This window comes from Achroia grisella, unplaced genomic scaffold (genome assembly GCF_030625045.1).
Source record: "Achroia grisella isolate CSIRO2021 unplaced genomic scaffold, CSIRO_AGI_Agris_v1 utg4116, whole genome shotgun sequence".
NCBI classification, from domain to species: Eukaryota; Metazoa; Arthropoda; class Insecta; order Lepidoptera; family Pyralidae; genus Achroia; species Achroia grisella.
Genome location: NW_026712845.1, coordinates 600,496 through 623,253, shown reverse-complemented (window position 1 = coordinate 623,253; position 22,758 = coordinate 600,496). Strand labels below are relative to the sequence as shown.

Genomic DNA, 22,758 nt, shown 5'->3' with positions numbered 1-22,758 from the left:
ATTAATAAAAGTTCTAACCAAATTAACAAAAGGAGGTTATACGCACAAAAATATAATCGAATTGAAAACGTCCAACTTTTTAAAGTCGATTAAAAGTATCTGGAATATAAATAAAACGTCCATTAAATCGTTCTCAGCCATGAATAAGAAAAACTTGAAGCAACATTTATCCAAATCTTGGAAAGCAGCGAAAACAGCCATTGGAATCTATTAGAATTTTGTTTACTTAATTTTCCAGAGCATTGACTGCATAAAACGAGTAAATAACTGGATGTTTAAGAACAAACACAGCTTCATTCGAGAGCAAAGTGAATTTGACGGACGAGTAGCAATCGACGAAAAAGGCTCCGTTCTATTAATTGTCCCGCGAATAACAAGGCGTTTTGTCGCACTTGTAGAACGGGGAGCGAGCGACGCCGCCGCGACGGTCGATGGCAGTGAGCGGGCGAAGTGTTGCCGTCTCACTGGTTCACCATTACAATTGGTGGTTTAAAACCCCTGTGTTCGTTAAAATTTGTTTCTGGTAACTAGTGGATTTTTAGTTGACTTCAGTAAAATAGTTATTTTAATAAATAATAATTATATAGAAATAAATATATACTCATTAACTTACTTATTTGAAATTATAAGTCATTATTAAATTTTTTCTGATAAAAATTGGTTTATAATGATTATTAACTTTTTGTTTTCACATCATTAAACTTAAGTGATTATTTTTGATGCTACGATACATACATACAATACTCAAAATTTTGTAATAGTTTTTATTTAATAAATGGTACGTTCTACATACTAAATTTTATTTTATGATAATTGTAATAGTTTCAAATTAACATTTATTTTATACATAATATGTTATTTTTTGTGATTTTAAAAAGAGAGGGTTTATTCTAACTTTGTTGGTAACACTGAGCGGGCGGGCGGGGCGTCAGTACGCCCGTAGACGCAGCCCTGACGCCCGCTACGCGATTTACGCTCGAAGCCGCTACGAACGCGCGGTATGTAGCAAAAAGCGGACGCTACAGGTGCCGGCAGTGATCGCATACCTACCACATGATAAATGGCACCGTGTTTTTCTAACCGCATCGTCGCCTCCAACCCGTTCAGTGGTACGAAATAGGCCGTAGTTCCGAATAAACAAACATTTTTGGATTTATATCCGCTTGTTTAGAGAATAAAGCATGTGTTTTTGTTTCTTATAAAAATATCTTTTGTTTTTGTTTTTGCTTGAAAACTTTTATGCATTACAAGTTAAAATATTAATACTTAGTTATATGAATAACTCGTTATTCGAAATAAACATTTATTTCGTAATCAGGGAGCGACATATTTTATTCCGAAATTTCCATTTAAATGCGAAAGTTACACGAAAAGTTTGGATTGCGTTTGCAAGGTTGAAATTCGTCTGGCAGTATATTGCGCATGACCTGCGCAAGAGGAACTCTGAACTATCTATATATATAGTTGAATCTATGGTATACCTGTGTAGGTTATAGGATTATAGCAAAATTTCCTGTGACCTAGATTTATTTGGCGAGCACCTTGTGAGGAAGTCATCCGTCAAAGATATGAGCAACTTAGGAACTCGCGCTTCGTTGCTTTAGAAAATATAGATATTGTTATTGTTAGCCGTTATTTATATGAAATTTGAAATTACATTGTTTTACAATATTTTTAAAGTACAGCGTTTAATCTAATATAGCGGATTGGTTTTCTTTATGGAACGTGTTATTGTTTCTTAAGATGTCGAAATCAAATGTTTACGTCTAAACATATAAAGGAATGTAATCTTAAATTATGGTTTATTTTAGGAAAAGGTCAGCGAAACACGGCTTTTTAGGAATACCCTTTATGTTTTTGTATTATTGAATAACCTAAACCTATTTGGATCGGGGTTACGCGAATTTGAATTTACGTATTTTATGTATTACGTATGCATTTCTATTATACACTTTTCAGTATTTTGGAAGTTATACATACTGTCTACAACTGTTATCTTGGATGGGATAGTTAAATATATAGAAGATAGATAGAGGTATGGTTCATTATCGACGTCATATTGGAGGAACACTTAATATGCCTACTTTTTGCTGGAGAAATATGAAACTATCGTGACAGTGGGTTAACCAACCGCTATTTTGAGGATTATCTTGTTCTTCTAAACAATATTATAGCAACATAGAACAAATGTTACCACTTATTATAATAACAATATATTTTTATTATATGTCAGAAAATACTTACACAGCGCCATCTAGTCTCAAGCTAGCAGAGCTGGTGTACTGGGTACCAAATTATATGAATATATACATACCTTTTTTGTAAATACACTTTTACTTAATATCCATAAAAACACCCAGACAGATAAAAAATCTAACTCTTGAATACAAATGTATGAACCGTGCGAGGAATCAAACCTGCGATCATCGGAAGTTAGGTGGTGTGCTAAAACGCTAACATTTGTACAGCCAAAACTTACTATCGTTGTAAGATCTTTAGATATACGGCACTTTAGCTAAAAGAGTGACCTTAAATGACCCAGCACTGACTTGGAAGGTCTTCCATTTTGAAGATAGTGGATCAAGGCTACTTAATTCTTGGCCAGTAATCTTTTAAACCCGTTGTCTTAAGGTTTCGTTAATGTTCATGATGTCACTGTGTCAAATGGCGATTAAGTTGATTGAGTTAGCTTTGTACTTATTTGTTTAAGTTGCCGTCCTAAAGGCATTAGTATACACATGTAGTAAGTTAGCAACTATTCAACAAAGTTATTCATGTACTCACTGGTGACGGTATGTATATGAGAGAACTTAGGACCAGCGTTCAGGGATGGGGGTATTGTGACGTCAATGGAAATAATTTCTATTACTTCAACGTACGTAACTTGTGTGTTTTAATGAAATAACGTTTTCTGTGTAACTTCTAGAGCGTGCTTTGCTGGTATGAGTATATAACTTACTCGATATAAGTACTGCTTTGTAGTATTTTTATTCACACATTAACATTTAGTCGCAATCTAAATAAACTAAAGTAACGAACTAAGTTTGTATCATGGATAAATTAATGTCTAATTAACTGCTAAAAATGTTTTAATACATTTTTTGTGACTCTTATTAATATTATAAATGCGAAAATTCACGAGTATGGTTGGATAGGAAGCCAGCAAAATAATATAAATTATATTCTTCATTTATAAAAGCTACTAAACATTTTATAATCCTATTTTAGCAATGGAATTCATTATGTCATTTTATTTGAAACTATTTCCGTTATTCGGTATAGAGATAATAATAGCACAAATAAGATAATATTAGATAGTAATAGTAAGATTTTAATTTTTGAAGATCTATGAAGTAGTTATAGAATTTAACTAGCGTGAAGATGTATTTGAAATAAATGAACAGAAAAATTGAAATTACGCTCATTAATTATTATATTGTTAATTATTAATTAATAAAAAGTAATTAATGAGAGTTACTTCATTTTTTCTTTTAATACAATATTGTAATAATCATCATGAATTCATCAATCATTCATTACATTAAAGTTATTATAAATTTAAATTATGTGTATCAGATTTTTATTATCTCTCTCTATCCAGAGTTATAAAACATGCACACTCATTTCACAGATTGCTGAAAGAGCGATAGCCTATCTAGATATTTTTATCATCATCGAGTTTAACACACCGCTTTATTTTCGATGGTCGTGGGTTCGACTCCTCGCACGGTGCGAACATTTGTATTCATAAGTATAATTGTTTGTATTGGTCTGGGTGTTTTCTATGTATGTATTTACAAAAAATATATCTAAGAAATTATATCAGTTATCTAGCACCCATAACACAAGTTCCGCTTAACTTGGGACTAGATGGCACTATTGTGCAGGGTTATTATTATTACCTATATGTATAATTATTTACCTCGTAGTCATAGATGGCGACCTAATAATTTAACAGTCTTGAATATTCTTATTATTATTTGTGTATTATTTACAGAACGCTTGATAACAGATAAGAATGAAGTGAAGTTATATAGTAGACCTATCACGACGACATAGTAACACATAGAAAGTAGTGTATTACTTTTTATCCCAAAAAAGCAAATGAAGTCACGAGTGGCAGGAACTAGATCTTATTGACAAATTGACTCATATATTCCCTTTAGTCGAATTTATATGGGCAATCCCGTGATCTATGAGCTATGAAACTATTATCGTTGTTGCTCTAAAGCTATCTGTTAAAACCACTTCATATCATGAATGTTATTTTTATAATAATTGTGTAGTTTCAGGCGAATGTGAAACAGAAACCTTTTTACTTATAACTTTGAATGGGCTCTTGTTTGGATAGCGCCGTTGGGTTGTGTTTAAATTATTCGATATTATAATTTATAATCAACTGGAATCGACAGATATTTATTCATATAATAAGTTCATTGAATATTCATAGATCATTATTCTATTCTTCCCTAAAATACCACAGTATTTTAAGGAAGTATTAGTAGAGATTTCTTAGAGAGATTCCAAGAATTTTCTAAGAAATATATTTAGTATTGACTAGGAAATTCAATTATCGATATTAAAACTATTTTTATATTTTTGTTTTTGATCCGTAAGATATATAATAAATTACAGATTAATTAAAAGATATTTTTGTTATATTGGAAAAATAACATTTATTTTGTACTAAAATATTGAACTGCGAGAACTAACTATATTTATTTTAATTTTTCTATCTGTTTTTGTTTATATTACTTATGTTCTTACACTCGTATATCGCTTTGTATATCTCGCTTGAGTAGGTACCCCTACTACATTTATCTTTGAAGTGTAGTAACAGCCTATGCTTTATTGTCTGTAGGGTATTATAGCCGTAAAATAAATAGTGAAATCTTGATTAACAAGCTCGTTCGCACACGAGATGTAGTATATAATAACACGGTATATACTCAAGAGATGATAATGTAATATCTCAGTTTTGAACGCGATCAATTCGAAAATATGTCAAATGCATTCTTGAATACCGCGATTTACTTTTAAATATAACAAAAATATAAATAAAGTAAGAAGTGAATCGCGACTCGAACATGTATACCTAAGTTATATATATCATTATGCATTGACGGTTTGTGGTGCTTAGATGTACTCCTAAGGCTACAGCGCTTTTAATATGCTACGACTCTCATGACATGCTACGATTTTATACTATGCCTAGTTCTTATTATGACTGAATAAAGTATATCATTTACTACCTGACCCCTTTCATCTGCGTTAAATTTTCCACTTTTTTGCAACATTTTATATTGATGTCTCGCTACTGTTGATCATAGCGTGACTTTAGACCTTATAGCGTTCCTCAGTAAATGAGCCATGCAATGCTAACATAAATTGTCAATTTGATCCAGTAGTTCCTCAGATTGACGCGTTCAAGCAAACGAACAAAGTTTACAGTTTTATATATTATATTAGTATGGATAGATACATAAATATATTTAAGAATACTAAATCGAACTAATGGGAAATATTTAGTTTTTTTAATTAAGATATATATTCTTTATTGCACTTTTAAATACAGTTCTAAACTTAAACATATACAGAGTGAGCAAAGGTGGACTTATCTCTAAGAGAGATCTCTACCAGTCAACCCAACAGTGTGGCATAGATATAAGATTGATAATTTTATTTTAATTTGAATTTGGAAACTTTTATTTATTTAAGCACCTGATTTAAAGACTTTCAAGCTAGCTATATAAGAAAAATAATACATTATATAAATAGTATAATTGGCTATAGCATTTAATATAGTATTTTTCATATAAAATTCCTCTTTTCTACTCATATTCTACATAGTAGACATCTTATTTTTGAAGTTCAAATTTTGAACAGCATGAGTATGAATACTGATTTGGTTTCATCTGATATATTTTATACATAAAAAGATACATCATAAAAGTGGAACCACAATACGTATATCGTACGTAGGTAGATAGGTATATACCTATAAACGTGGCATAGAGTTACGTGACCACGCTACCTTTTCTCTACCTACCTTTACACGTGGGTAAGTGAAAATATACACTTTGTATATTTTGTTTAACCCACGTGTGGGATTAAAAGAAAATTCGCGTTATATTTAATTAGGTTCACGTTTGGATAAAATAAAATACATATATTAAATACATTATATTAAATTCTCCATATATTAATAAGTTAACATGGCACCAACAAAAACATCAGTTGAAAGTTATGTGCACTATTAAAAATATATTTCCTATACACAGTGGTTAGAAATAACGTATTATTTTATATACACACATGTGTGTTATAGGTGTATATTTAATATCTAGAATATGTACTGTTAAGCATGATTGAGAAATAAACATTCAACTCCCTAAACGTTACACCCAATCATTTATATAAATAAAAAAATATATATAATATTTGTTGATAAAAACATTTAATAAAGAAATAAGGGTCGGTGACTTTTGACTTTTGATATGACGTTTTCTCTCTGCAAGCATTTAAATAAGTCAAATGCATACATTTATGTTTAGTAATTTTACTTTTACCATCGGGTACAATAAACTTAGATTATTTTTTAAAACAAAACAAAAGATAAATTTACAACTTTATTAAATTGTTTGCAGCTTTTTCTTGTATTTTTATATACAGAACTAATTAAGTGACATTTGACTTTTGTTACGACGTCTCTCTAGCTGCAAGCATAGCAAGTACTTTAATATGAAACTAAAATAAAAATACTACATTTTTATATTGTTTGCAATTTCGTGTAGTGTTTGTGTATATTATATATACTATAATATACAAACTACTAATTAAGTGTTGCCGACATTCTTTATTTATTCTCTCTAAATATCAACGCAGAAATGAGTTTGTTCATTCACTTGGCATCCCGTGCCGCAACTTCTCCATCCATCATCAAATAATTGGCTACACATGTAGTATTGGGAAGTATGAGGAAGGACATATGGTATTTTATCCCGATCAATCAATATGTCCTAATCACGCGGACCAAACAACATAAAGGCGCGAGTATAGTATAAATTTATACATCTTGTATAAACACAACAAACAACATATATATTTATACATGCAAGATGTATAAATATATATGTTTAATAACTAAAACAACATGTATGTCGTAACGTAGATAAATATAGAAATGTGTATTACATAGCTATAGAATAGTAAGGTGTTAACTTAATTCATAAATTATAATAAAATCGAATTCAGAAATTCAATGAAATAAAACTGAAGGGAGTTGTGTACTGTCGCCGCGCCGCTACTGTGACAGATTGCAATAGTGATTGTGATGATCACAAAGTCTATATATGTTCTTGAGGTAATATAGGCCAGTATTGTTGTATAATAAAATAGTTTGCCTGAAATAAATAAATAAAATAATATAAATGTCGCGGTGGACGCAACACTTGTTGACCACATTTCGCCGGGTAGATTTGAGTTCAACATAACACGAGGTAAACATACCACCGTCGCTCAGATTAATTTATGTGTTTACCGGTATTTTCTTTACCGAAAAATCGATTAGAATTATTGACCATCAAAGTTTTTGATGTCGGCCAGCGACCTTTTAGGTGTAAGTGTAATAGTACCACGAAGCCAGGACTCTCTCCAATTCTTAATTTGTAGCTACCTATAGAGCCATTGCTCTATAGAGACTAATTTAAAGGCAACAATTGACACGCCAAGTACTATTGCGACATCTAATTAAATCTGTATCTGGGGTTATGTAATATAACCGTACATTCCTTTACACTCACCGCAGCCGACAGCAGAAAGGGCGAATTTTATTTTAACCGCATACCCGTTATATTTGAACTCAAGTATTTTCTGCGGTATGTTTAACTGACTTCATTTATGTGAAATTTATTGTTTAATTCATGATTATATTTGGGAGTGGATAAGGTTTTTTTTTTCAGATAAATTACGATAAATCTAACGGTCGGTGATGGGTTTTTTAAAAGATAAAGAAAGTTCAGTTGACTTATTTATTTAATTCTAAATTACAATTAGGAATCGCGATTGATTCCACTTATAACTAAATTAACCTATTTCCTTTCGCGACTAAATCTAGACTGTCCGTTCACTTGCTACACTGTGATCTTGAACTTTTTGAATTCTTTTGAGTCATCAATTATTGGGAAGTATTAGGACATACTTACTAAGAACAATCGCTGTTTCTATGCCTATTGTGTAACTACAATTAGGTAGTTGTATGGATCTAGAGGGTTTGTGTCCGTAACACTTATATAAATATTTTGCTATTATATTTGTTTTCTGTTTTATATTCTATTTTTATGTTGTTGTGTTCATCGACATTGCTATGTTTTAATACATGCAGTAAATTATATTCTAAATATAGTTTTTTTTTAGTAAATGTATATTTATATTAGAAACTTATTTTATAAAGTTATAAGTTTCTAATTCTATTATGTCTTTATTTTTAACAACATTCCAACTTTGAAGGAATTTTAATAATTTCATTTTCTCGATAAGGTCTTCGTTTCATTTTCTTATTAGTCCCGTGCTAATATAGTCACGTACGAAACCATTTTTGCGAAGTATACATTGAATTATCATACTTATTTTTCTAATACATTTTTCCATATCCCTTTCATAATTTTGTTTTGAGTAGACATATTTATTGTGTTGATAAATATTTTGAAATATACGTTTCTTCACTCTGTAAATTCATAACACTATTCAGTAATAAATAATGCCTTTAGAATTGGTGTTCTGAATATAAATCTATAATAAATTTACTCTTATTATTAATATTATATGAAAGCAGCGGAATAAAGCTAAATAAATAAACTTGTACTTTGAATCCTTTTCTACTTGTAATAATCAATATGTATAAATTATAAAACGACACAAAACGAGGCAAAAAAAAAGGTCTATTGCCAATATAATTAGAGATTAATAAACCGATAACTATAGGTAATAGAATAATGTAAATTACACCGTTAATCTTCTTAAAATAAATAACGATAATTGGAGTGAATGGGGTTGTTAGTAATGAGGACTAATGATTACTAGCAATGTGCAATGTCAGATCCACGTGATTTCCCTTTGAAACCATCGTGATAAATTCCTGATGAATTTGTCACGGTGGGCTAACTGACCTGACCTCATGCTCATCTTCTCATCCTCCACTGATACCCCGCCAGCGAAAACCGTTACCTCAGACGGGTACTCCATTCCATTATCATTAATTAAAAATAATGATAATAAATTTACTGCGCTGTTCGCATGAATTTGTGTATATATTATTTGTATATTGTCATTTATAATACAAAATGTATGTCATATACTTAATTTTAATGTAATCCTTCATCCTAATTTAAAGTACAGTAAATTTTACGCAAAATGTGACAAACATCTGATCTTTCAATTCACAACTTATATTCACATTTACTTATAACATTAACTAGACTTAGTCTACTTTTTATGAGCTAAAGCTAAGCTAAAAGATATTCTATGTTTTTTCTGTAACCGTGAACACACAATGAATATTAAATTAACAATTGAATACAGTCTATCATTACATTTTTCATTAAGATTAGCAATAAAAATGTAACAAAAAGACAGTCATACTTTTGCAATTATATTATTGGTATGGATAGGATTACAGATATGCTGTAATACAGTTTTTATTATATAACATAGATAGACACAGATGGCCTAGATGAGAACCGTACGCCACGCTATCTCAGACAGCCGTGTGTCGGCACTAGATCTTTGTGTGAGCTACTACCAGGGTTGCCAACATCAAAACGTTTTTTACTGTGTCGAAAGAAAACATATAGAAACTAATGTATGTATATAAAAAAATGTAAATCATTCAGTAGTAAACAAAAAACCATCAGGTAAGGCACAAGTCCGCTATGTCGTTTGTCCTCTGTTCTATATAAAAAATGTACCTATACATACAAACCATTACTTTTACACAAAATCATTAATTTTACATAAACTACAAAGTTTTAGGCCCCAAATTTTATCTATAAACAAAAATAATGTCATAAAATTTCGGTAGGTTAATAACTCATACAAAATTGTAATAGGATTAATATACCCATTATTAATCTAAATATATATAACTCAAAGGTGACTGACATAGTGATCTATCAACGCATAGCCCAAACCACTGGACCGATCGGGCAGAAATTTGGCATGCAGGTAGATATTATGACGTAGGCGTCCACTAAGAAAGGATTTTGATTAATTCTACCCCCAAGGGGATAAAATAGGGGATGATAGTTTGTATGAAACTTTGTCAATTTTAAACCGATCGGGCTGAGACTATGCATGCATAAAGCTACTATGACGTAGGCATCCCCTAAGAAAGGATTTTGATTTGAAATTAACGCGAGCGAAGCTGCGGGCAAAAGCTAGTTTATTAATATAGGCATTAGGAAAGGCCTATCTAACAGTGTATACATACAACTGAAATGATGAATGAGAATAACAACAATCTCTAATTTATACAGCATGACATTCTTCAATATGAAAGAAAGAAAGAAAGAAAGAAAGAAAGAAAGAAAGAAAGAAAGAAAGAAAGAAAGAAAGAAAGAAAGAAAGAAAGAAAGAAAGAAAGAAAGAAAGAAAGAAAGAAAGAAAGAAAGAAAGAAAGAAAGAAAGAAAGAAAGAAAGAAAGAAAGAAAGAAAGAAAGAAAGAAAGAAAGAAAGAAAGAAAGAAAAATATTTTATTCAGTGCAATGTAAAAAGTTCAATATAAACAACAAACGAAAAAAAAAGAGCAAATAAAATTTTAATTAATTAAAATAATATGATTGGCATCCCTGGCTTCTACACCCGCACCGCTTTCACCAAACGAGTGGAGTGCAAACGAGCGTTAACTGCACCGACACTGATATAGATATAATATGTAGGTAATAGCCGCGACTCCTTTACTTTTTTAGATAAAAAATAGCCTATGTCTGTTCTCGTGACACAATCTGTCTTCATGCCAAATTTCACTAAAATCGTTCAAGCGTTTAGTCATCAAAATGTCACATATAACTAGACACCAAATAAATTTTCTATATAACATTAGTCATAGTGTATTTATGATAATTAAAGTAACGTTGTATAGGTTGCTTAATTAAGTGGCGAAAAACTGACCAGTTTTAAACATTATTGGTTAATATATTCTGGATAATTATGTGATTAAAAAAAAATTTAATATGCTTCACATATATTTATTCTATAATGTAATAAGTTCCTATTTATAATCTGGACTGAAATCATATAAAGTAATAATATGAACGGGAACTAATATTGCAGAAATGAATATAATGCTTATAGAATTCATATATTGAGAAATATAGGTATCTATTTAAAGCTCTGCTCTCAAAGAATTTTATGCATACATATATATTATATTGAAAAAGGATGCTCACGTAAGGGTAACTCAAACATCAGACCCAAATAGTGGCCCTTTTCTTGCTGGAATAGATTATTTTAGTCAGTCAAAGGATATATCCTCTAATAAATATAGTCGTCAGGACAGGATATCTTGTTTTCTACTTATCTACTTGTATTATTAATCATATTAGATGTATTAAAAAATAAGTATAAATTTTAATTTAAGAGTAAATTAAATTTATTTACAATATCAATATTATAACTAAACAAGATTTAATTGTTTGCGTGTAAATACATTACAGATTTCAATAATATTTTACCTATAGAAAACTTCATTATCAACGAGTAACTCGTGCAACTAACCCCACGTGATTCAACAACTCCATTTATTACATTAAATGTTATATTTACTTTGGATATAATTACATTAGATTGGGCTACATTACTAAAGTTAATGCTATAATTAAATTTAATTCAGTTGAACGAGCTTATTCCAAATACAGTTACTATTTCACTGTATGTCACGGGAACATATGAGTAAGATTTTTACAATGAATACATACACTTTTATAAATGACATGCTATGTAAATAAACTCTGGTATATCCAGACTCGTAGACTAGTAATTCATACCAATATTTGTCCAAAATGTGATTATGAAAACAGTATCTATAATAAATTTACAAATCTTAAATGAATGGCATTAGTAAATATAAATAGCATAATAATTTGGAATTATTACGATTTATAATATATTAGATGAACAAACTCGCAACATAAGAATTCAGTTTTATAATATAACAGATACAACTATTATCTTATAATACATTTAATATTGTATAAATATTTAATTCTTTGTTAGTAATTTGTATAAAGTAGAAAAAAATACATTACTTTTATTTCATTTTTATCAATTTTACTTATTGAAAGCCAATTTACCAGCGAGAAAGATGGTCTGTATCATGTATCACGTATCATGTGGACAGTGCTGCGGGATATAGTATGTATACAAGTAATATGTGTAATTATTTAATTTATATTTAAACAGAATAAAACTAGACTGTTGTAAAATTTTCGCCTCAAGCTTTCATTTTCGTTGTAGTGAAATTTAGGTTTTGAGACAAGCAATTTGTGCTCCCATTATGTTTGTTGTCTGGACCACACAACTGGTGTGATTGTCTGGCGCTTATTGCTGTAATTTGTTGGGTTAAATTAACGCCAAATAAATAGTTACATTTGGAATAAGAAATGTCGAGGATTTGCAATAATAATAAACTTTAGGTGATATTAATAAACATTACGACGGGCTAAGAATATTCATCTGTTTTGATATTTATAAATAATATTATACACAAAGTTTACTAAGACCACAGATAACATAATATTACATTTACAAGCAATACGGAAAATTATAAAATTAAATTGTGCTGTGATTATGTTTCTTCAATAATTAAGTACTTAAAAATATTCTGTTTTTTTGTATATATAAAGTTATGCTGAAATTATTATGAAAATTAAATGTGAAAGAATCTAAGCGAGAATTGTTAAACTGTTTTAGTTCGAGAGACATTGTTCTCTTTAGTTTCGTATACTTATACATATTTTAGTAAAATAACCAGCTCTAGCATGCAACATATTATACAGAGGAATTGAGATTTCGTGAAATCTTAAATAATTTATACGATCTTAATTCTAGGGAAGTTTAGTACGTTGAAAACTGAATATGTTGCTGAAATCTAACATAAAATACATTGTCTTGTGTAATTCAGCGACGCACAGCTGACAGTGGTTAATTCACGAAATTGAAATTTTCTCAGCGCGTACGTACGAGTACAATGGTTGTAAAATAGAAATTGGTAACTTATTCAATCAACTGGAGAGTGATGTTGGTAAAGAATTTGTTAGAGAACAATTATAAATTTTGTAAGCAACCGTGTAATATCGTTTAATGGAATTTGTTTAGCGCGTAATCAGATAAAGACACGTGGGGTGTATTCCGGTAATAGGTAATCTTCGCTATCATTAATACTAAAGGTAATATTTTATGTCTGTCTATTTATTTGTTATGTTTTCACGACACAACAGCTGAACTTAATAAAATATTTGAAAATAAATTACGTAGGCTGTCTTTTATGTAATATTAAGCAGACATAGTCAATTGTAGTAGATTGTATTGGTACATATAAACTTCATCAATTACAATACATAATCATAAAATTATTAAATACACAATCATTAAATTTTTACTTTTTATTTTCAGTCAAGTTGAGTACCTCTTCATATTATAGTCGATCGAAAAAACTGTGTTGAAAAATGTCAAAATGAAATGCAATATATTTTCTTGACGCTCAAATAAATTACAATCTATTTATAAAGTTATTTTAAGCAGCGATATTTTAAAAGCGCAACATTGCTAAATGGACGTGAAAGGTTGAAGAAAAATTGCTCCATTATTCTTAGTCTAATTATGCCTAAAAGTTTACTAATATCCTTCGGGCTTCTATTAGCGGTTACAGAAATTATAATAATCTATTGTTATCACCTAGTCGTTTTTTATTAGGGATAATTACTCAAAATATTAGTTACCTGTATTAAACTTTAGTAAAAAAAAGGCGATATTTTTAGTCGTATATAAAAATTCTGAGTGGATTTCAATGTTTAGTTTTTAGTCTAGATCTAGATCTAGTGACATAATGACACTTTCGATTAAAAATCTTTTACTATATATTTCTAACTCTTTTGTAGCACATAATATTTGGCAAAATATAATGAACGTTGCCTTACGGAATTTTAATGAGTTTTAAGTAGACAGCCACGAGCAATTATACTTTGTCGTAGTGACATTATTGATAACTCTAAACATTTTTACATAAATTAATAATAAACTGCCAATTAGAATAAGGTACTATTTGGATTCGACAAACGTACAACTGTTCCTCAGATCAATTGAGAATTTTTTGATTTAAATTCGAGAAATCTCTGTAATGTCTCTAAATATTATAGACTCCATAAATGAAATGAATATATAAGTTGAAATAATGCCAAATATTAATAAATAGTCCAGTATAAAAAAATATTTTATAATAGTTAATGTGAGTACCTACTCACAGGTTTTTCACTTGTATGTCGTTCGCAAACATATAAGTTATTCTATAGAGGACCTAGACCTATTAATAAAAAAGAGTAAAGTGTTTCAATTGTAAATAATTATAGAATATTGTTTACAAATTTATCATTTAATAAGATAATAATTAAGGAAGAATAATAGCATTTATGTTACGTAACTACAATTTTGTTCCCGTTACCATTGTTTTTCTTACTGTTTATTTAGGTTGTAGATACAAGGTACCTATTTGCAAAATTGTATGTTAAATACATATAACCTAAAAGTTTTGGCTGTATGTCAATCAATTATTCAAATTGACAACCAACTAAATATTAACTATACCTTCTAAAGTGTACTTTTATTAGGCAATAATCAAATAATAATAATATACAAGTCTAATATATTCATGCATTATAAATCATAATAATTGTTAAATATTTCAATCTAATAAGTTTGATGATTAATATTTAAATAGAAACAGAGTGGCTGTTTTCGTTCCACGTCCTATTTCTAATATTCATTTATAATGTTCTCCGAAATAAATTAACATGTATATTATTTGCATTTTCCATTTTTTTGTAATTCTATCTATAGACTTTTATTCAACAACAGTGTCCATAATTTCCTGTCATCGCTCTATATAATGATACTTAAGATTCTGCGTAGGCGGTATTCGCTACTGATAAATGTGTGTTTTGAGTGGGAAGGAATATATTTATGCCTACACATTTGGCGGCGCACCCATCACCCACGCACTACGAAACCCTCCTGAATTGTTGTGTACACAACGAAATCGATATTTGAATTTGTAAATGACAACGAGCGTACTGTCACTATGTTAGTTCATGGAGAGATTGCCATCTGCAATGAGGTTGGATGTTCATTTATGAGATACCCCGCATATTGGAACAATGGCTTGTGTGGTGCTCATACATTAAGTCACAATACACTGTACGCTAACCGTGTGTCGTTGAATAATACTTGTATAAATTGTCATTTCCACTCTATAGACAGACAATAGGATGCCTGTTTCAATGCAACAAGTAGCTGTTTATATAGTAATGTTTACGAGACTTAAGTTCTCAATGTTAGTTTCATTTGCTCGTACATTTTAACCATTAAAAACTGTTAGTATATAGTATAATTTATTTACACAAGTGGTAGACTAATACGGTAATGATGATGTAATTATGTGATCAACTAATTAAATTAAGTGTGTACGATTTTTTTATATAATAAACGATTGGCTTACCAATTGTAGGGATGTAGTAGAATTCTTAGATTTTCTCGCCTTTTCTGTACTATGTGTGCATGTATTACATACCTTCCCCTTGAATTGTTATCGTTCTTATATATTTAGCTGAAAACTGCATTACAATCTAGTACGTAATTTAAAAGATCTACAACTTTATACTACGTAAAAATTATATATTTTTATATAGCCTTATTAGATATTTAGACATTTTATTACAGCTACATTTTTTATAGCATAGTTCTCTAAGTAGTCTGTGGGCATATAACTATATCTACGGTAGACGGTGGAAAAATTGATATATTCTTTATCTTGTTCTTTGTTGTGAAAAAGAAAGTTCGAAACTTTTTTTCAGACCAATCTGTTGTACAATGATCGATTATTCGGTGTGATTAATTTATATTGTGTTACGCATTCAATATTAAAAATAAGGACACGACGATCACTCAAGTAAAGCTAGGCTTGTTTGTCTTTTACTAAATCGTATAATGATAAATGACTTTATTCAGCAAATATTTTTATACAAAACTTTTAATTTTATTGATAGCCACACTCATAATCGATTATGAGTTTAAGTACATTACAATCATCTTTTAAACTTTTTCGATTTTTATATTACATTGTGTGTTTTATGAATAATTAAATAACCGGTTTCTGTAGCAGTTATAGAGGTACTATATAAATTGTAGAATTCCAGTAGCATTTATTTAGTTTATCAATTAACTTTCAACTTGTTTAACAATACTCTATTTTTTTAGAAATATACGTAATGCAGATTTAAATTCTAAATTGTTGTGCCAAATGGTTGTTATCTTAGTAGTCATATCTAATACTGTAATATATGGACGCCTTCAGAAGCCGCTCTGCAATTATTATGCACCATTACTACCATGTTCTGAGCTGCTACACTGCAGGCTAATTTGCATATTACATGCCGTTAATAGGTAGATAATGTGAATTAATTTAGGGTGAAGCAAATTCAAGTTAAGTTTTAATAGTTATATAACTACAGAAAGGATTAAAATTCCTTTTATAACATTCTTTAATATTATGTATTGAGAAGATCTGAATACTGAGATAAACATTCTTCGCAATTTTCGCAAGATTAGTAAGTTTGCAAAGTGTTAATAGCTAAGTCAAAGTTAAAATTATTTATTCATATACGACTTTATTTGTCATTATTATTTATAATTACTAATTACTAGGGTTATAATTTCAGTTCAAATAAATAATCAGCTGGTATATTTTTAAATCCGTCTTATAATGAATTTAATTGTAATATTTTGTTTGATAAGAATACATATTTACATAAAAGTACTTTATACTGTAAACTACTCATAAATGAGAGTTAATTTATGAATTGTTTACAGTATTAAATACAATAAAGATTTATTATACATAAAATACAATTATTATATATAAAATTTTATAAAATATATTTTATAAATTATATAAAATTAGTATATATAAAATAATTAGTATATATAATATAATTTCTTGTTTAAAGTCCATTTACGAATGTTAATTTTATCTACAAAGACCCAGTTGAAAATATGGACATGTAGGTACTTATCGCCTAGTTAGAGAAAAAAATGAGATAGGCTCACAGGAGTTTAGGCTATAGATATGTTAGTTGAAAACGTAACGAGCTCCTATTTCTTTCAACCTAAGAAACCGCCGCTAATCTTTTTCTACGGTCCCGCTCTTTACTTGATCTTTCAGTACTTGACTTTTAAGACTTATGCGTTCATATGGAGCTACTTTTTCTTTTACCATTTTTTCTTTCGATTTATTTTATAATACGCCATTCTAAATTATACAGTTTTAATTGGTGACGCAAAAATATATTTAAGTTAATGTATAAATTTTTGCCTAACGAATGGACATAGACAGTGAATGGAATAAAGTACAAATATGATTGAGATTGATCTTAGTTACAATTTATTAGAGCTTCTTTTGCTTCTTTTATTCTGGGGTTACTTAAAATGTTTATTTCATAATTATAAACTAATCTTACTATAGTATAAATAAAAAAATATAGGATATAAAAAATTGCGATAAGGCCGCCCATAGTTACTATTGTATTGTATTTATGTTGTTTTTATATTTGGTATCTATAATTTTAATTTATGTAATTGTTATTTACTTTCTATGAGAGGAAAATATAATTATTTCATTCAATTTCAAGAAATCTTTCAATCAAGCAAGAAAATTATTTTTATACCTTGATTCCTGCTCTAAATGCAGCATGCGTTCTCGAGATATATTCATCAACAATGTGTAGATCTATAGTATACCATAATAGGTACTTCCGTCTCTCGTCCTACATCTGGCCCTCTGAGAACGCATTATCTGCAACATCCACTACATTGATATTAATCATACCTACACATATAATCCATTGGCATCTCATCATTATATCTTTGTTGTTATTTAATTGATCTATATTGTGTCAGTGGTCGATATTTGGCCATAATTAATTATAAGTCTGTGGATTATTGAATATATTAAAAACAAACAATATTAATCTACTCTCAATTAGTCTCGCAGTAGGCAATACAAACATTATATATATATACATAACTAACTAAATATGTTCAGTGCAATGAAAAAAAACATTGTTAATTTCAATTTTGATAAATCTTTATTAAAATTGAATAGTAGTGTGAAATACGTGGAATAGTGAAATTACATGTAAACCCAAAAGTCAAAACTTTACATACGGTAAATACAGTTTACCCTTTTTGCAATACAGAGAATGTTATCGCACCCTTAGTGTTTAAAAAATCATACACTATTTACACAGGAAAAAGAAGAATTTATTTTCCAAGAGATGTAAGTGGTCAAATTTGTTCATATGGGTGCCAGTTTACTGGCTTTATAGTTCAATGGGCACATGAAAGAGTTACTTATGGGTTTAGTTAAATAATGTATACAAGCTCCCACAGTATATCAGTATTATTGCTAATCTATACATATAAATAAAATTGTGTGTGTCTGTAATTTTGAAATAACCGTATTTATATTCATATGCATGTAGTAAACATGCATATGAATATAAATACGGTACATACACCAAAATAACATTTTTTACAATTTTTGTCTATCTATCTGTTTGTTCCAAGTTTCCGACTAATCTCTGAAATGGCTGGACCGATTTTGACGGAACTTTTTTTAGCAGGTAGCTGATGTAATAAGGAGTAACTTAGACTACTTTTATTAAAAAAAAACGTTTGTTTTAGAAAATAAAGTTAAATTCCACGCGGACGAAGTCGCGTAAACCGCTAGTTTGAAATATAACAGATAATGTAAAGGGTAATAAAAAGTAATGTTTTTAAATGAATATATTATTTATCATTGGCAATAATAATAACCGATCTACGTACCTACTCTTAGGTTACAAATATTATTATAAGTGCCACAGGCACGTCAGGTAGCTGTCAAAAGTTGAATTTCAATTAGGTTTACGAGTTCGACGTTTGTTTTATTAGCTTTCTTCGACATTTTTACATGATGCTTAATAAAAAAAAGCGGCTACTCGACGTATATCAATTTAATATAGCTAGTTATCAAAATAATATATATTTTAAAGAATATTATGTATTTATAATAACCTCTTCTTATTTTGTAATCTGCATTATATAAACTTAAATTTGTTATTATTTTATATTATATAGTAAAAAATGTAATATCAAATATAGTAATAAAAATAACAAATCGGATTGACATACTCAAATTGTTCATAAACTGGTTTTAAGTTAAGGCTCTTTTAAAATCACTCTTTTAAGAAATATTTTATTTATTAATCAAATAATTTATAACTAATATAATAATTTATTCATATAGTACCAAATCCTGCCCTGGCAAATTTAAATACAAACGCATTCAGGCCAGTTTGTTGTAGGAAACTACTTTGAGTTCTAGACCAAGATAGTAATACGTGGTATCACTAAGTGAACTCAGCATGCCAAAGTGCTTCGGAGCTCTATTCGGTACAGTAGCGAACAATATAAACGAAAGAATACAGAATGCAAGCAGGCTGACAAAAGAAAACGATTGAATATTTTGCGATGCGAGAATACCGATTTAGAATGAAGGCAAGCTTGCAAGAGGTTTGACAGCCTTTTACGTACAGATGTGAATGTAAATGTATGCGAAATCAGAAAGGTTAGAGATCTTACACTGAAAATGTGACCTTTGATAACTATTCCGTTAATGATAATGATAGCTAAGTAGATTTAGTAAACAGTTGTTTGCGTGGGAATCTTAGACTCATCTACTTCAGTCGCCAAGTAGCTAGCGTCACGTAATCACGTTATGTCTATGGTACTGTTTCTTTTTTAATTTGTCAAGGTCAATCTGCAATAACATATTCTCTTAAAGCATTTTGTAAGATTTCTTTAAGTAAACGTTCACCGTGAATCACTAATTACTATAATAATATTATGCTGCTTAAGGTGCATTACAGAACTTATAGACATACAGATATCCACATTATTTTAAGTTACACTGCATATAGTCGTATATTAGAGACGGTTACCACATACCATCAGGTAGAGTATCTACTTGTTTGTTATTAGATTTTAAAAAAATATACTCTTAATAGACAAAGTGTGATATTCATGCCTACATTCGGAATACAACTACAGTTAGTTATTAAGGAAAAACTATAAGAAAAATCTCACAAGATGATTTGGTCGTATAATGGAAAGGAAGATAAGTATTAAGGTTGTATTGAATAGTAGCAAGGGTAGAAAATGCTAAGGTCGCTTCCTTATTACTTGGAGTATAAAGACATTATGACATGGAGATTATAATGAGGGTTGTTATACGGTGCTGGATATGGCGAAGATTATGGCCAGTCCCACATCAGTTTAAACGGTTTAAATGTCTTTTATTATAAATATATACTTTTGAAACTATCACCATAGAGTTAGTGGAAAATATAAATTGACACATTTTTGGTATTACATAGTTAAATTTGAAGTAAGGTTAGTTACATAAGTTTAAGTTGGAGTAGTCAACCACTAGGCCAGGACGCTCTCATATCTTTTATTCTATGAGCTTAAACCTAAACAACGTATGTGATCTAGAATTTAACACGACATAATTAATTATACTTTCAACTGTAATAACAGAGACATTTTGTGGACTATTGTCAGTGTGATAAATGTAATTTGCTCCATTTGTCTGCATTCATTGTAATAGGGTATAATTAATATCGTTCAGATTAATTTCGTTTTATTATACTTCAGTATCAGTAGAGGTGCAAATTTAATGTTTGGAGTAAAATGTTCGGAAAGTTGTAATTTGCATTTCTATGGGTACAATAAATTATAACACTTAAATATAACAACTTTATAGTTGGCGGCTTTATAATTACAAAAATTTACATAATTTACTCTCTACTTTATTTGTTCTCATCGTCTTAACTTTCAAACTATTTGTCGAAATTACTGATTGAAAAAGTGGGTTAGACTATATTGGTATGAACAAGTAGTGTCTTATCCCGGCTTACTTTATGAATTTTGTTATAATATTAATTTTATTTTCGGTCACATTGTAACGGACGTATATATTGGCTACCATTAATAATATTTTTTTTTTATATAATTCATATAACAGTCAAGAGAGTACGTAAATATTCAGAATATAATTAATTAAATACAGTTACAATAATACTAATGCCAATACAATACATCTATTGTCTTAACGATATCTGAATTGAACGGAAACTTTTCCGGCTCCTTTGAAAAAGAATCTTAATTCCATGGTTATAAACAGAAAGAACGAGGACGCAATGAGAGGAAATAATCTCGAGATTCCGTTTGTGTTTTGCATTGTACCGTGTAATCAGAGCATTAAATGAGAATGGACTCCTTGAGGAAAATTGTTATGAAACCGAACGCGAACTTTCTTACGTATATTGAATAAAATAACATTTCCAATTTGTATTTACATAATGCAGGTACTAAATAAACTTCTAAGTTACGTTATTATCCATTTTACGTTATTATTCATTTGTGTTAATTAACCAGGAAAAAAAGTTATGTGTTATTCTAAGTCAGTAATTGATTTAAGATATTAATAATTACGTAAACTTCCATACTTTTACGTATATAATATGTATATTAATACAAACTTTATATTTTATATAAAATAAATACTAATTTTATATATCAAAAATATATTGCTAGTTATTTAGGTTTTCATTTCAACAGTGTGAAGAATTTCAGAAGATCTAGACCGTCTTTTGAATCTACTTTTAAAACATTGATTTATATTTCACTTTTATTAGCTTTTATTACAAAATGTACATTTGAAATATCCTATATACAGGAAAACAATTTAATACCAAGCATTCGGACGCGGCGTATGGCTTCACGCTCGGCGCGGTCTGCGACATTTATTGGAAACCACAGCCTTCCAGTACGAACGATATTGCTAAAAGATCTTTTAAAGGCTACCATTAGTGTACAGTTTAATACATATATAAACAAAGACAGATAATAATTCAATTTGTTTATTTATGTAATATATAATAATAATAAAAGAAATAAGTACAAAAAGAAAACTTTGCGAGAAAACTAAACGTGCAAAAGAAAAGATATTCATATCGTTAAAGCAATATCTTGCTGATAACCTAGAATATTATAGATTATAATCCATATATAATATTAGGAATGCAACATTGTACCTATGCCTATTATGAAAAACGTAACCAAATTGAATTAGATATATTAACATATGAAATTTCACACGATATACATATTTTGTATAGGTACGTCATAGAAGTGAACAAAGTAGACCATTGACGTTTTTATTTAATAATTTTCTAAGGTAAGATTATTAAATAAAATATGAGAATATCGTGTTTTTTTACAAGATCTAATTAATGTAAAAAATATCAGACACGACAAACGCTTCAATTTTATGTGCCATATTTTCTTCTGGACGGAAAAATATAGCGCATTTTATTAGCCAGTATAATA

At 29.3% G+C, this 22,758-nt stretch overlaps 1 protein-coding gene across 1 annotated transcript in view; it reads left to right on the top strand.

Annotated features, from left to right (window-relative positions):
- Positions 1-1,004: 1,004 nt before the first annotated feature.
- The window catches only part of LOC131844724 (uncharacterized), a 48,039-nt gene continuing 26,285 nt past the window's right edge, over positions 1,005-22,758 (top strand). The window contains exon 1 of the mRNA XM_059193671.1: positions 1,005-1,109. The gene's annotated coding sequence lies outside the window, so the exon portion shown is untranslated. The remainder of the gene's footprint in view (positions 1,110-22,758) is intronic.